At 51.7% G+C, this 16,369-nt stretch overlaps 1 protein-coding gene and 1 long non-coding RNA gene across 7 annotated transcripts in view; one reads left to right on the forward strand and one right to left on the reverse strand.

Annotated features, from left to right (window-relative positions):
* Dpp6 (dipeptidyl peptidase like 6) overlaps positions 1–16,369 on the forward strand; it is an 860,191-nt gene that overhangs the window by 484,376 nt on the left and 359,446 nt on the right. The window lies entirely within an intron of this gene.
* On the reverse strand, positions 6,923–8,290 carry LOC144370456 (uncharacterized). The gene is made up of 2 exons (XR_013430438.1): positions 7,987–8,290; positions 6,923–7,267 (listed from the first exon to the last, which is right to left on the reverse strand). It is a non-coding gene; the product is annotated as an uncharacterized LOC144370456 (long non-coding RNA).

Consider the following 16,369-nt stretch of genomic DNA (forward strand, 5'->3'; position numbering starts at 1 on the left):
CGTCCAGCATGCCTGGAGGACAAAGACAGTAAGTCAGGAAAAGATGCACCCAGCCGGCTCCACCAGCTCAGCATGTGCTTGAGGTTTCAAGACTCAGTCCTCCACTCCTGCTGCAGAGAAGACTCGAGATCTCATCATTTACTGCCAGGCCTTCAATTATTTCACTGTCTCTTCGAATTTGAAAATTGACCTTTTGTGTCTTGGAATTAGTGTCAGGCATGAATATATTTTACAGCATCTTGTGATTTGTTATTTCAGTGCCTAAAATAGTTTATAAAACTCAGGCGGGGAGTTTACCTTCAGAGTTATGTGCTAGATCAGGTCTAGAAGACCTGCAATGCAGTAGGCTGGTTTTCCTTGCACTCTGGCATCCCCTAAAATGTGATTGGTGAGTTTATTCTTAGATGAAAGCTACTTAATCAAAACTCACATGGTAACTGTTATATGTAGCAATTAAATTCTCTCTAAAAGGATAAAATATGTAAGCTTTGAAGTCGGAAGGGTGATTATCACAAAAGCCAAATTAATACAATTTGGCCTCGTTTCTAGACAATGACATTGTAAGCAGCCCTACAAAAATAGCTGTTATTGTAAATATGCAAGTTTACAACATATGATCCAAGAACATTTTCGTACTTCACCAAAAGGTACACAGTCACCTGCTTGTCTTCTTGGTGGTAAAATGATGTTACTGGGGGAAAGGTTGGTGTTTGGTTACTCACTAACTCATTAATCTACCAGGTGATTTATGGACTACGTGCCCATTACCTTATCGTTCCCTTTGATCTGGGTAAGGACAAAACAATACACAAGCCAGTACTTGAGGTGTCAGGTAAAGATTCAGAGGAAGTAGGGGGCAAGACACCGTGCAGCACTGACTCCACGTGAAGGGAGGTTGGCCACGTGACTCCCTGCGGGCAGTGCGGCCCATAGCTCCTGCAGGCCAGTCCAAGACTTATCATTTCATCCTGAGGCTGGAAGGCACTGGTGTTTCAAGCGGGGAGGCAACAAGGTCTGCGTGAGTTTAGGCAGCTGTCCGGCTGCCCTGTGCCACTGTAAGGCCTGTTGAAGGGGGACCGTGTTCGGGGGCCAGGCTGCTCCTAGGAAGCCCAGGGAACAAATTCCAGGTGGGATGTGGAACCGCAGTCCTGCCAAGGAGAGCCGCAGGCCCGGAGGCTGGACAGGACCAGGCCTGCTTGGTCCTCAGCCAGCATGTCCCTGGGACGGCCCAGTATGACCAAGTGGCACTTTCCAATAGAAGGCCTTTCCCCGCATTTCTGGACCACCTACTCTTTAACAAACAGCGGGAGACCCTCCCCGGGACTCCTCTGCTCACGGCTCTACCTCTCGTGGGTCACCCACAGGGTCCTGATCTTAGGCCTGGAACCACCAGTGTCACCTGTAGCCTTGTGCCGGTGGCTTTCCCTCGCTGCCCGGGTCTCCGTGTCTATAAAGTGGCCTCATCAGCTCAGCCACCTCGTGGTGGGAGCTGTCAGAGCTGCTCTGTCTCTGGTGGCGTCACTCCTTGCCACCCTCGTCCTGCTGCTGCGCCCTGTGCTGTTGGCACCACAGCATCCAGGTCACTGGCCACGAGCGCTCACAGAAGCCTCGCGGCAGATGCCTTGCTCACACTCCCTGGTGGTTTACACGGTGTCCTGAGCACTGCTGGGACTTCTGTTTTTCACTGGTTGGCAGTTCCATGTCCTTTAATGCCAACTGTCCCTTCTGGGACCCCAGCCTCCCCAGTCTGCTGGCTTCACATGTCACCTCATGCATGCCACATTCATGCCCCTAGTGTGGGACTCTCCTGACCCCTTGCTGTTCCTCATTTTCTGCAGCTCTCCACTCCATGTGTCTTTCCAGCCTCAAATTTGGCTCCCTCCACCCCGCTCCTCCTCATGCAGACTTCAGGGAGGCCCCCCTCCGTCAGGCCGGGCAGCAGGCAGGACGGCTCCCTGTCCGCTGCCTCCCCCTGATGGCCAGTCCCTGGACTCTCAGCTGGCCCGGTGCCCCAGGTCAGCACACATTTAGAAGCGGATTGTTGGTCCCTGGGAACTGTGGAGGAGAGGTGGGGCATCAGTGCTGGCAGCAGGGGGACTGGACTCGGGGCTCCCTGAGCGAGGCACGATGCTTAGCCCACCCCCACACAGAGGCCACCTCGGCATGACGGGGTCTTGGTGACCAGTGCTCCAAGAGGACTGCCCTCCGCAGCGTCTTCTCCTGGAGGGAGGGAGGACACAGGCTGTGGAAGAACTGGAGACTTCACACCCTCCAGTAGGCGTTGGGCTAGGAATGAGCGGGTGGTGTCACCCAGACCACGACAGAGCCCCGGGTGGCCTTTCCTGCCTTGACCGACTTCGCCTTTTAAAACAGGCAAGTGACAATGAGCAAGTCTGGCGACCTTCCTGCCATCCCCTCTAGCCTCACCCGTGCCGGGGGGCTGTGCTCCTGGGCTTGAGGCCATCCAGGACAGGTTTGTCTCCTTGCTTTCCTAAGGGGGGGGGGGAGATACGTTGTGGGAAGATGTTCAGTAGAGCGTTGAAGCTCAGCAGTGTTTCTTGTTAGTCTTCAGTTAATTAGAAAATTAAATTAACCACAGCCCTCGTTCCCAGAGCATTCTGGTTAATTGATGTTTTACTGTGTTTGGCTTAGAGAAGGCCCCATGAGACCTGAGGTTATAATTGTGTAGAATTAGAGAATTGAAGGAGGAAGGAACTGCAGATAATTTGCAAAGTTCCAAGCCAGTGGGTCCTCCCAGAAGTCCAAGGCAACAGCATGGCTCTGGGAGCGCAGGGGGCAGCCAGTGGCCAAGCTGTCTGGGTCAAGAGCTCTTGAAAGAGAACTGAGGAGTTGGAAGCATCCATCTGCCACTCCACATCAGAAGAAAATAGATCCAGAGGTCAACTGTGGCATGCAAGTGGTTTATTGCTTCTAATTCGCACTTAAAATCTTTTTCTCCCCCCATACCTGTCCTTTTCCATGGTTTCCAAGTATTGTACTCGACTGATTTGGTAAAGTTTAGAAGGCACAATCTAGTCTCTCGAGGGTCCAAAGAGTAAATGACTGAGCGGTTCATTCAGACATTGTTAGTCTTAAGATAAACTTTAACTGCCCCAAAGTGTAGAACCAGACTATAATTGGAGTGATCCTGTCCTTACTAAAGTTGGAAGCATTTCAGTGGAAACAACTAGAATCTGCATAAGAGCTAAGCGTGGAATATTCTAGTGCAAACTGAGGCGGCTTTGTGGACCAAGTTTATGCCTCAAAAACAAACAACAAACAAAATGGACACTTATTGGTGACTCGGGATATGTTTAGCATAACGGAGTTGGTTATAACTGTCTTCACTCTTGTTTTTCTGGGACTTGGAGTCGGTGCCGGGAGGAAGCATGAAAGCTTTGGAAGAGGCCTGTGCAGAGGAGTTGGCTTTTGTGTTTTGTGTCCTGTCAGACCCAATAACTTTTGGATTTATACTGATGCCTTTTTTTCCTCCCAACTTTTGTACTGTGGCAAAATACGCATAATGTAAACATTTGCATCTTAGCCAATGTTAATTGCACAGTTCCGTGGCGTCAACTACATCCACAGTGTGTGTGAAACTGCCATCCACCTCTCTAAACACTTCACCTGGTGTAATAAGACCGACGTATTCTCCGCAGGACAGCCCTCTCTCCACTCCTCCATCTCTGTGTTGGTGACCACGCCCAGATCCTGTGTAACCACAATCATGAGTTTGCATTGGGGGCTGGCTCCTCTCTCTGAGCCTCGTGTCCTCAAAGCTCGTCAATGTGTCAGAAGTGTCATTTCCTGATACATGTGCAGAGCACATTTGGCCCACCCATTCTTCCCTTGATGGACCCCTGGTTTGCATCGATTTTCAGCTACTGTGAACAGAGCCTCAAGGTGTCAGAGGTCTGACTCCACAGGAGGCCGGCTCCATTCCGAGGGCTGGTGGTGAGGCTGTATACCACAGCGAAAGAGTGTGGCAGAGGGAAGCAGCTCGCATGCCATCAGGAAGCAGAGAGTCTCCACTCTCCAGATTCAAATATACGCCCCAGAGCCATGCCCCCAGGGAACCACTTCCTCCAGCCACTCGCCACCTGCTCCCATTTACCACCCGGTTGATCCCATCAGGGATCGATTCACTGATCAGGTTTAGGCTCTATCTAGGAATTTCTCCTCCAAACCTCCTTGTGTTGGGTCTCCCACGTGAGCTTCTGGGGACACCCCATCTAAACCATCACGATACCTCTTCAAGACTCTGCTCTCGGTTCTCTTGGAAGCATTGCTAGAGGTCAGCTGCTGGACTGTGTAGTGATCCTGTTTTCCACCTGAGGACCCGCTGTTCTGCTGTCCACAGTGACTGCACCCTGTTCTGATCTCAGTGCCTGGAAGCCCCGCCTGTCCACGTCTTCCCCGACACTTGCCACGCTCTCCTCTCTCCACGATCTTCCTCTTGCCTCTGAGTGGGTTGCCGTGCGATCGCTCTCCTCTCTCCACGATCTTCCTCTTGCCTCTGAGTGGGTTGCCGTGCGATCGCTCCGTGGTTTGATCTGCACTTCCCAGTGGTCGGTGATGTTGAGCATCTCCTCGTAGGCTATTCCTGGCCATGTGGAGATCTTCCCTGGAGAAACAGCCGTTCAAGTTCTTGGCCCTTTTTTTGAATTGGGTTGTTTGCTTTTTGATGCAGGTTTTTAAGAACTCTCCATATATTCTGGCTATTAATCCCTTATCTGATTTGAAAATATTTTCCACAGTCTGTGGGTTTCCTTTTTTTTGGGGGGGGCATGTACCAGGGATTGAACTCAGGGGCACTCGACCACTGAGCCACACCCCCAGCCCTGTTTTGTATTTTATTTAGAGACAGGGTCTCACAGAGTTGTTTAGCACCTTGCTGTTGCTGAGGCTGGCTTTGAACTCGCCATCCTCCTGCCTCAGCCTCCCAAGTGGCTGGGATGACAGGGGTGCACCATTGCACCCAGTTGTATCATAGCCTTTTGATACGGGAGATTCACAGTAAGTGTGAAAAATCAGGAAGTGTGAGTCCCACGGCTTTATTCTTCTTTTTAAATGTCATTGCAGATATCCGGGGCCCCTTGAGGTCCATGTGGATTATACAATGATGTTTTCTCTTTCTGCAAAAGTGTCTTTGGGATCTAGATTGGGATTGTGTTGATTCTCTCCTGGGGTAATGGCTCACTCTCTTTAAGTGGCTCTAATGAAAAGCCATCTTCTAGGTGGCTTCTGAACCGTGGGGACTTACTTCCCACAGTTGTGGAAGCTGGAGGTTCAGAGTCAAGACGCTGGTGGATTTGGTGCTTGGCGAGGGCTCACTTCCACTCACACAGGGAAGGGCCTGCAGGCTCCCTTGATCCTCTCCAGTGAGGGCACCCATCTTGTTCATCAGAGGTCAGCTCACGGGGCCTGATTCTCTTTCCCAGAGGCCCCACCTCTTTATACCATCACGTCAGGGATTGGGTTTCAATGTATGAATTTGGGGGAGAAACAAGGCTTCAAACCACAACCATACTGACATCTCAAGTCTTCCGTCCATGAACGTGGGGTGTTGGCTTCTGTTTATGTGTTCCTTAATTTCCTTCCGCAGTGTTTTCTAGTTTTCATGGTGTAAGTGTTTTACCTCCTTGGTTAATTCCAAGTATTTCATTCTTTTTGATACTATTGTAAATGGAACTGTCTTTATGATTTCCTTTTTAGTTCATCATTAGCCTGTGATTTTTCTGCATTCACTTTCTCTTTGATACTTTTCTGAATTCTTTTATTCTACAAAGAATTTTTAAATGGGATCTTTAGCATTTTCTACATTTAAAATCATATCATATGCCATCCACTTTCCTTTGAATGACCAATTCCGTTCTTCTTTATGGCTCTATGGTGTATGCATACCACATTTTCTTTACCAGTTCATCTGATGACAGACACCTAGGCTGGTTCCATGACATGGCTCTTGTGAATTGTGCTGCAATTAACATGCATGTGCATATATCTCTAAAGCATACTGACTTTAATTCTTTTGTATAAACACAATACCAAGAAGTGGTTGCTGGATCCTTTGGGAGTTCCACTTTTAAGTTTCTATCAGTTCATTTTGTAAATGTTCCTATAACTTTGGAGAAGAACATACTTGTGAATTGATTTTTTGGTTTGATTTAACTCTCCAGTCACTGAAATAATAGAAAAAGTGAAAGCAGCAGCTATGCTGTGTGCTCCCTAACCGTGACATGTGCCCTCCAGGATGTGTCCTCCACCCTTAATGCTCACGTCAACTCCCGGGGTGCTGTTGTGTGAGCCCCATTCTGCTGGGGGGCTTCATCTGCCCAGCTCCTCAGCCTGCACATGGGGCCACAGTGCTGTCGGTGTGGGGGACCCTGGTTCTGACACGGGGTGTGCAGGAAGGAGAAGAGGGGAGAGAGAGAACAAAACTCTCCCCTGCACCTCCAGAGAGGGTCATCTACACCACAGAGTCTTCCTGAGTCAAAGGGTGCTGCCCGGCGCTCTGATTGAAATGAGGCCGCCGTGCTGTCCAGGATGGACTGCAGAGGAGCCCAAAGGAGCCTGGAGCTCTCCTGGACTTGCTCATTTTTTTTCTATGCAAATAGCCACTTGTTAGTAGAGCACACAGGGAAGCTGCTCTTCGTTGCAGATACAGGGCATCGTAATAAATGACTGAATATACATGAAACAGGAACTAAGGGGTCTGCTTTTAGAATCATCTGATTATTGTGGATCAGAACAAAACGTCTTCTGATGATCCTTTTATGACCATTTAGCAATGAGCACCAGCTGCACAATAGGGTAGCAATATGAAAAATTTGCATGCTGTTAAGTTTTGGTCTGCTTCTTTTGAAAATCATAATGGAAAAGACAATCTGACTGAGGAAGAAATCAAAGAGCCACATATCAGTTTTAATTTTTCATCCATAAACTTCATTAGAAAAGGAGAGAATTTTAGAATCATCAGATCAATGGAAAAGAATGTTTTCCCCCCAGAAGTAGTGTTGCTGTTAGGAGGTAGCTCCTGCCCTCCACACTGCACATGAGATGATTTCAGTGGAAGATATTATGAGCAGATGACCCGTAATAAATCACAGGCCACCACCGCATGCTGTTGGTACCAAGGTCATCCCCTGCTGGTGAGACGCTGCCGGGTTCTGACGGAAGGGGCGCAGCTGCACGTCCTGGTGAGTTGGCCGTGTCTGCAGATGAAGTCCACTAGCAGGTGCTGGGTTCTTTGGATTTCTGGTGCCACCTTGGGGGGAGGGACAGCGATGGGATGTCTCTGATGAGCAGCCTCCTTCTTCCCAGCCCCCAGGTCGTGCTAGCCCTCGCTGCCTCTGGGCTCTGCAGCCAGTCTTCAACATAGAATAGCTCCAGGACTGAACTCATTTCAACTTAACCTCTCTAGCCTGACATCCAGCAACCGCAGTGCAATAATTATCTGGTAGTTCTGGGCACGGCACACCGGTGAGTGACAATCACAGCACTGACTGCTGTGTGTGACCCGTCGGGGTGTGACACCAAGTGTGTTGAGGCAGTATGTCGAATGTCTGTGTCAGAAACTTAACTCATGAATGTTCCCAGTACCTCCATGAGGTGGACGTTATCAACCCCATCCTAAAAAACGAAACAATTCAGGATCAGATTGTTTTATAAGTTTGCCTGAGAGCTCTCTACTCATTAGCCTCGGAGCCCGGATTCCACCCAAGGTGAATAAACTCCAGGAATCAGCGTGGAAGCACAGCACACTGCCCGACATACCTCGCAATGACATCATCTCCTTTTACATTTGCACTTCAAAGACTTCCTGATGGGTCTGAAAGCCCTGGTATTTAGGCATCAAAGTGATCGCAGGAAGAAAAAAGGGTCTCATCTTCCTTTTTACTTTCCATCTTATGATCACAGATTTTCTCCCATTTCAAATGAGTGGGAGTCCCTCCCCTCCCCCACCCACCCTTCCTGCTTTCTCACTTGGTTTTGCACCGTGAGATGCCCACGAGCAGGAGGTGGGAGCCTGGAGTGCCCTGCACACGGCTGGTCGCCCGGGCGTCCCATGCTGGTGCTCAGAGGCGTGGTCTCCGGGTGCCCTCAGAGGCCTTGTTGACTTGTCCTTCTTGGAAGCAGCCGCACTTGACACACCACACGTCATTTTGACGCGCACACCTGCTCGCTCGGGAGAGCAGATTTGAGAAGTACTCTATAGAAAGGAAGGTTTTGTTTCTGGGAGAATCTCTCCCCGTCCTTGCGCAGGCTGGACTGTCCCCCAGCCTGCCGTGTGAGAGCTGTTAAAATAGGCCTTTGCTCATTAACAAGTAGCTGCTTTCACAAATTAACAGCGAATGGAATGTTTTAACACCAACCCGGTGTAGATCCTGTCAGTGGTGCATTACTAGAGAACAAAGGACGGAGGCGGGCAATCTGGAGATTCTGTGCACTGGAGAGGCCATAGTAGGGTTGAATCCAGGGGTGCTTAACCACTGAACTACATCCCCACATCCCCACTCACCCCCCTTTTAAAAATATTTTATTTAGAGACAGGGTCTTGTTGAGTTGCTTAGATCCTCACTAAGTTGCTGAGGCTGGCTTTGAACTCGAAGTCCTCCTGCCTCAGCCTCCATAGCTGCTGGGATTACAGACGTGAGCCACCTCATCTGGCTAGTAGCTCCTTCTTGGAGGAGGAGGAGCCTCTCAGCAGGAGTGCTTGCTTCCCCGGGAACCCTGACCTCCAACCTGTGTCATCCGTTCAGTTTATTTGGTTTGAGAGTACTCTTCTCAATTAGCTGCAACTGTGTGTAGAGGGCTCCAGGATCCAGAAGGATGAAGTGAGGCAGGACCTGTATTATAATTTGTCCCCAAATCAAATGCCAGGTGTTTCTTTATTTACACATTTTGCTACAGTCAACAAATGCCGAGTCACTGTTCTGAGTTTTTATATTGAGGACATACTCTGAGAACTGTGTTTGCGTTGCCATCAAGAACAATTCCTTGCACCCAGGTCACCCTGCAGGAAAGAGAGTTGCTGGGAAAGATGATACCTGGAGCGCTCAGGACCGGGAGGAGGGAGCCCTGGGCAGGATCACCTCCTTCCCATAACCATCTTCTGCTTCTGGCCTCTCTTTGGTCAAGATGCTTTTGCAAAGCTTGATTTCTTCCTTTCTTTACCCTCCTGAGCATCTCTCTGTTGCAAAGAGCTTTCTGAACTCATTGCTCCTACATACAGATGGAGCTCTGCTGGAGATCAGCCACGTGCACAGGGCCATGTGCTGCAGCATGGGGGCGGGAGTGGAGGAGAACCACAGTCAGAGTGAACCCACGGCTGCTGCTGCTGCAGCTGGCTCTGCTACTGAACAAGGGTGCTGATGCACAGTGCAGGGATGGAGGGGTGTGCTCCCCACAGGAACACCCAAGCCTTGGGCAAGGGAGACCAGGCCAGAGCTGAATCAGTGACGGAGGAATGGGCTTTGTGTTTATTGACTTGTCTGAAGCGCTGTGTGAATATTCATTTTGCCTCCTGTTGACAGTTTTGCAAGAATCAAAGGATAGAGAGACTTCTTTAAAGGCCATCCCTCTGTGCTAGCTGGTCTGTGCACCTTCAAAGAGTATGTGGTTAGGAGAGACGCTGCCCACTGCCAGATTCCTGGGAGAGAAGGGGCCTCTGTGGTGGCAAGGACCTGCAGAAGCAGGGCTTGTGGACTCGGAGGCTGCCAAAGCTAGAGAGGAAAGAGGAAGCTCCTGGCTCACTTGTCACTCTTCCAAGACCAGGAAGCAAGCACAGAGTGGGAAGTGACACCAGCCTGCCCTTCCAGTCACCTGGACACACACGTGCCAACGCAAGGGCACAGTGCCAGCCAGGAAGGGCAGGCGAGAGGCACAGAGCTGCTGGCATGAGCCATGCGGCTCCTGGCATGGTTTTCCAGTCTTGATTTATGTTTTATAATAATCACCTGCAGACATCCCAAGGACGCTGCGCGAGCAGCCTGGCAGTGGCTCCCCTGGTTCGAGGGCACAGGTGCATGGGACGCAGAGGAGGTCAGTGCTGTTGGAGTCCCAGGCGGAACCCTGGCAGGCAGAAGTCACGTGCAGAGCTCACATCTGGACATCGTGAGAGCCATCAAGAACAAGTCCTCGTTCTGACCCGCCCTTGGCGGGTCTGGCCAGAGGCAGGCAGCTGGCCCCAGAGCACTTGGCGTAGCTCTTGACACCTAAGAGGCGCTGTTCCCAGGAAGAGGATTCTAAACGGGAGGCCTTATCTGGCCAGACTCTGGAAACATTTTCCCCCACACATTGACCTACCGCTGCCCAACTTGCTGCCTTGGAGCTTAGAGATGGAGAGGGCAGGCGTGGGCACATGTGTCCTTCCTTCCTGAGGCTGGCCAATCACAGGAGCCCAGCCCTCTCCTGGCACAGGGGTCAGCTGTGGGCTGGAGCTGGGTGGGCTGTGCCCACTCACCCTGCAGCTCTCGACAGGGCCTTCAGCCCTCCACTGTGTGGCCACCTCTACAGCAGGCCAGCTGGCTTCCCAGAGCAAAGGGCCCCTGTGTCTCGTGACTGTCTGCAAGGGACACACCATCTGTTGAGCATATTCTGTGGGTCACATGCCAGGTATACTCTGGAGAGACCCTCAAGGCTGGGAAGAGCAGACAGGATGGCAGAGCCACTGGAGAAGCTGTCCCCATGTCCCATGACTGGCCACATGAAGCCTCTTCTTTGGAGCCAATCAGAGAATCTTTTTATCCAACTTGAATCTCCCATCAGTACAGGGCATGGGTTTTCATGAGAATAAAAAGATCAACTGTCAGCCCAAAGGGTAAGCAAGGAACCACACATGCACATACAAAATGCATCTTTTTTGCATAGACATTTGCAGATAATTATTTGGAAACAAAAATTTTCTGTTCTGTAAACATGTAACTTCTCCTGGCGTGACGTGCTGTTTCACGGGAAAGAACCGTGAAGGCTCTTGAGGAGATCCTCCTTGTGCTGTTCCTGCCCTTGTTTCCCTAGTTAAGAGTGTTCCTTGGGCATCGACTTTACGGAGGTGGGCTGACCAGAGGTGGCCACTTCCCCACTCGAGGACAGCTCTCCTCATCTCACAAGCCTGCTTCGGAGAGAACACTTTGAGGATTCTTTAAGGACGAAATGGAGTCATTTTAAGAAATGACAGTCCTGGAAACTAACGTCCAAGACTGCACAGCTTGAGTCTCTTCACCACAATCCAGAATTGCAGATTCATGAGCCTCTTTGACCCCAAGAAAGAAGCAGTTTGCAAGAGCCCAGGGGATGCAGAGGAGGGGCGGGAGGGTGAGTTGTCTGCAAAACCTGGTCCTGAAATGCCAGTCAGCGATAGTTTCTTACCACCACTATGGGGAAGGGTTGGAGGCTGAATACAAGGAATGATCCTTAAATCATTGTAGGAAAAATGGAGATGAGATGCATGAGAGAAGGGGAGACAGCCGAGGACCAGAGTCCTGCTTCAGAAACACTCCAGTTCTTAGGCCCAGAAGGGTGGAGCCTTTGTGGGCAGTTCCTTCCCTGCTAAGCTGGATTGTGTGTAAGACAAGATGCTGTGGCTAATTATCTGGGTGTTTATAGACCTGAGTCTCAGCATTCCTGAGATGCCCAACGCTGTCCTTCCTTGAAGCGCGTGCACCTTGTGACGACGCACTTTCCTGGTTGTCCTAACACTCGACTCACAAGGTGGACCTCGGGGCTCTTAGCTGGTGGGCGTGGCGAGGCACCAGCATGCAGGCCAGTGGGCGGGGCTCTCCTGAGGGTGGCCAGTGGGCGGGGCTCTCCTGATGGTGGCCAGTGGGCGGGGCTCTCCTGATGGTGGCCAGTGGGCGGGGCTCTCCTGATGGCGGCCAGTGGGCGGGGCTCTCCTGATGGCGGCCAGTGGGCGGGGCTCTCCTGATGGCGGCCAGTGGGCGGGGCTCTCCTGATGGCGGCCAGTGGGCGGGGCTCTCCTGATGGCGGCCAGTGGGCGGGGCTCTCCTGATGGCGGCCAGTGGGCGGGGCTCTCCTGAGGGTGGCCAGTGGGCGGGGCTCTCCTGAGGGTGGCCAGTGGGCGGGGCTCTCCTGAGGGTGGCCAGTGGGCGGGGCTCTCCTGAGGGTGGCCAGTGGGCGGGGCTCTCCTGAGGGCGGCCAGTGGGCGGGGCTCTCCTGATGGCAGTCAGTGGGCGGGGCTCTCCTGATGGTGGCCAGTGGGCGGGGCTCTCCTGAGGGTGGCCAGTGGGCAGGGCTCTCCTGATGGTGGCCAGTGGGCGGGGCTCTCCTGATGGTAGCCAGTGGGCGGGGCTCTCCTGATGGTGGCCAGTGGGCGGGGCTCTCCTGATGGTGGCCAGTGGGCGGGGCTCTCCTGATGGTAGCCAGTGGGCGGGGCTCTCCTGATGGCGGCCAGTGGGCGGGGCTCTCCTGATGGCGGCCAGTGGGCGGGGCTCTCCTGATGGTAGCCAGTGGGCGGGGCTCTCCTGAGGGTGGCCAGTGGGCGGGGCTCTCCTGAGGGTGGCCAGTGGGCGGGGCTCTCCTGAGGGTGGCCAGTGGGCGGGGCTCTCCTGAGGGTGGCCAGTGGGCGGGGCTCTCCTGATGGCGGCCTGCACCTCACCCACAAGTTAGGGAGGGCACACGTGCTGCTGAGCATCACCTCCCATAAGCCTCGGGGAGGGTCCATCGCGCCCACCACAGGGTGAGACTCATTCCCAGGCCGTGCTGGGTCTGGGAGTTCAGAGGAAGGGACTCGGGAGGCTGGGGATGGCCCCTGGAAGGTGAGGACTTGGCAGGATTCAGCCTGAGGGTGGACTAGGAGGCCAGAGGGCTTTGAAGGACGGGCCAGCCATGGGGGCACCATGCTGTCCCCAGGTGTTTCCACCGGCCTGGTCCCATCCCACCTGCTGCAGGTGCTCACTCCCTGTCAGAACCTGAGCCTGGAAAGCAGAGAGCTGCGTGGGAGACGTCTAAATGACATCTCTAGGTGGAGGGATGAGAAGTGACCCAGGAAGCCTGCATGAGGCCCTTGAAGGGGGCGGATGTCGGGGAGACAGAGGTGGCAGGTGGCAGGTGTGGTTTTGGCCTCAGGGTTTCAGAGGTGACTCCACAGCTCTGGGCCCAAGGTGAGGAAGAAATCATGGCAAAGGACGTGGTAGAGGGAAAGCAGCTCAGGACATGGAAACCAGGAAGCACAGAGTGCACTTCGTCACCAGGGACAAAATATAAACCCTAAAGGCACGCACCAGGGACCTACTTCCTCCAGCCAAATCCATATCAGCAGATTAATCCACAGATCAGGTTACACACCTCATAATCATTTCACTTCTGAACGTTCTTGCATGATCTCACACGTGAACTTTGAGGAGCTATGTTAGAGCCAAACCATAAAATTCCACCCCTGTTCCCCCAAGACTCATGCCCATTTCACAATGCAAAATGCATTTAGTCCATTTCTGAGATTCTCCATGTCTTTAACAGTCCCAGAGTTGTCCAAAAGTCTGTGTTCAAAATCTCACCTGAGGCTCAAGGCAAACTCTTAGCTATCAGAGTAAAGGTCGAAAGCCAGTCACAGAAAAAACATTCCCATTCCACCAGGGAGACATGGTGGCATAGAAAGAAGGGATGGGACCAAAGCAAGAGGGAAACCCAGCTGGGCAAACAGGCCCTGTAGCTCCACGTCCAGCATGTGCAGCACAAGGCATCAGAACGTCTTCTCCAGTTAGCTCGTGACCCTCCACCCCTGTGCCCGCAGCCCGCCTGGCCCTTCTCGGCCGCCCTCCTCATCAGATGCTCCACAGTACTGCCGCCTGTTCCTCCCAGAGGTCTGCACTACGGCTTCCTTCTCACATTGCCCTCTCAAGGTCAGCTCAGAGGAACTCTGACCCTGCTTCACTCTGCAGAAGCCCCATGACCCCCTACTCCAGCATCCTGCAATCCTGCAGAACCAACACCACGTGGTTGCCTCTGAGGTCTGCCGCCATACTGAGCAGTAGCCAAGCCTCTAGGGGCCGTGGCTTCTGCAGTCTCTGAGTGCTTGAGTGGCTGAGCGTGGCCAAACAACTGCCTGGACCCCTCCATGTTCAAGCCAGGCACCCCCATAGTCTTGTCTGAAGGAACTTTTACTTGTATGCAATGAGCCTGAAATGGGTGTGGTCTTGCCAATTCCTGACGTGCCTTCAAGTCATCCTTCCTATTTTCTCTGTACGAAGTTCTTAGCATCACTCTAGAAGCTGTAATGTCTTTAACAAACATGACCTTGCAGTTCTGAAAAACATCAAGTTTTTCAAATATTTCTCCATTGCATCACAGTCAAGTGGGCTAAAATCCACCACAACATCCATGCCACTGCCTGAAAGCTGCACAACCTTAAATTTTCTCTGCCAGATTGATTAGTACATCACCGTTAAATACAGCTTCAGGTCATGGGGAAAATGTAGACGACTTCTTTGCCAGAAGATAACATAAATTGCCTCTAGTCCAATCTCCAATAAAGCCCTCCACCTCCGAAATCCTATGAGCTCCGTCTTTATTGTCCACAGTCTTATCAGCATTCTCGGGTGAGCAGAGCATCATGGGGGAAGGCATGGCAATTAGGAAGGAGAGAAAAAGAGACAGAGAGAGAACATCAGAGAGAGCTTCTCATCAGGAACAAAGTGTAAACCCCCAAGTCACACCCCCGTGGACCTACTTCTCTAACCACAGGCTACCTGCCTCCAGTTACCACCTAGTCAGTCTGCATCAGTGGATCAACTCACTGATATGAATCTATCTTTCATCATCTCATCATTTCACCTCTGAAAATTCTTGCATTATTCCACCCACGATATTTTGGGGGACACCTCTTATCTAAACCATAACAGCCATCAAAACAAGTGCAAGATGAAGGTGAGGATGTAGAATACTTCCTGACGTAGTCTTCTCAGGCTGTGAACATTTATCTGTTCCCTGGAAAAATAAGGGATTGTGCAAACACGGTGCATGGAGCCCTCCTAGTCACCTGCCAGTCACCTCTGACAACCCGTGTGGCTCTGCTTTCCCATCAGCACTCACACCTGCCTCTGTCACCCCTGCCTCTCTACTTGGAATGGGTTCAGATCCCGAGCCTGTGCTTGGGGTCAGGACTTCGCTGCTGCTCCCTCTGTGTGGAACCCTCGTCCTGTTAGTTTCTCTGTGCACCTGGGAGGTCACACCTCTCTGCACACAGACCGTCGCGGGCCTCGGCGCCAGGCCTTTGTGTCTGGCCTTCTCCGGCTGGAATTCTTCTTACATTTGAGTGTCCATTTTGACCTTCGGATCCCCTGGGAAGGCTCCTTCAAGTCCTTTTTCTGAATAGCTTTTAACTTTTCTTTTCCATGCCACTGGGCCCACTGCAGCTCCTACTTAAAGATCATTTTGTGTTTGTTTCATCCCGATGGCTCCCAGCTCAGCTGAAGAGTTCGGGGAGGAATAGTCCCATGTCTCGTTTCTTGGTTCCTTGTGGTGCCTGTCCAGGGCTCACTTGGAGGCCCCAGGTGTGATGTAGTGGTCACTACCTTGGTCTGGGCAGGATGGTAAATACATTCACCCTTGGTCTCTCTTCTCTTCTGCTGTCCCTTGGATCTTGGAAGATGTGTTTGGTTTATGTGACCTCAATGGTTGATTTTTCTTTTGAACCTCAAGTTAAAATTTGAGAATTTTTCAAATAAAAAGTAAAACCTGTGGCTGCCTTTGAAATAAAACAAGGCCTAGGGCTCACATCTGCGTCCCTGCGGGAGTTCATCTGTGCCGTGCCCCCTGGGGGGCCTGTGGACTCCGATGCCGCAGTTCCCTGTGTCTGCTGTGCTGACTCCTTCCTGGAGGTTGTGTGCCTGTGAAGCTCTGTGTGCTCTGGATCTTCACGGATTGAAGTTCTGTGTAGCATGGAAGGTTTTCTGTATGTGCGCTGCAACTTTCTAGCCATTTCTAAGCAAGATACATAGCGTCCACCAAGATACATAACGCCCAGAGTTAGGGCTGGTAATGGTACCAAACACCAGAGGCTGTAGGAAGGATTAAGTGAGTTGAAGAAGTACGTAAAGCAAGCCCGGCACTCACCGGGTGTGAGAAGCACTCTGCTCTTGTTAGGAACGGTGTTTAAGCTGTGGTGGTCATCTCATTTTCAAATGTTTCTCTTCAGAAACATTCAGAAACTTGAGAAAAATTCAGAAACATTTTCTCTTCAGAAACATTAATTACTTCCCTAAAGATGCCATCTCCAAGCACAGTCACCTCCTGAGGTCCTGGGGCCTTCAGCGTGTGAACTTGGGAAGGGATGCAACACAGTCTGTAACAGCACTGAAGGAAATAGGTGGCTCCAGGCCAGGAAAGGAGAAAGACGGAGAAACTTTCTCAT

Source organism: Ictidomys tridecemlineatus, chromosome 2 (assembly GCF_052094955.1).
Source record: "Ictidomys tridecemlineatus isolate mIctTri1 chromosome 2, mIctTri1.hap1, whole genome shotgun sequence".
Taxonomy (NCBI): Eukaryota; Metazoa; Chordata; class Mammalia; order Rodentia; family Sciuridae; genus Ictidomys; species Ictidomys tridecemlineatus.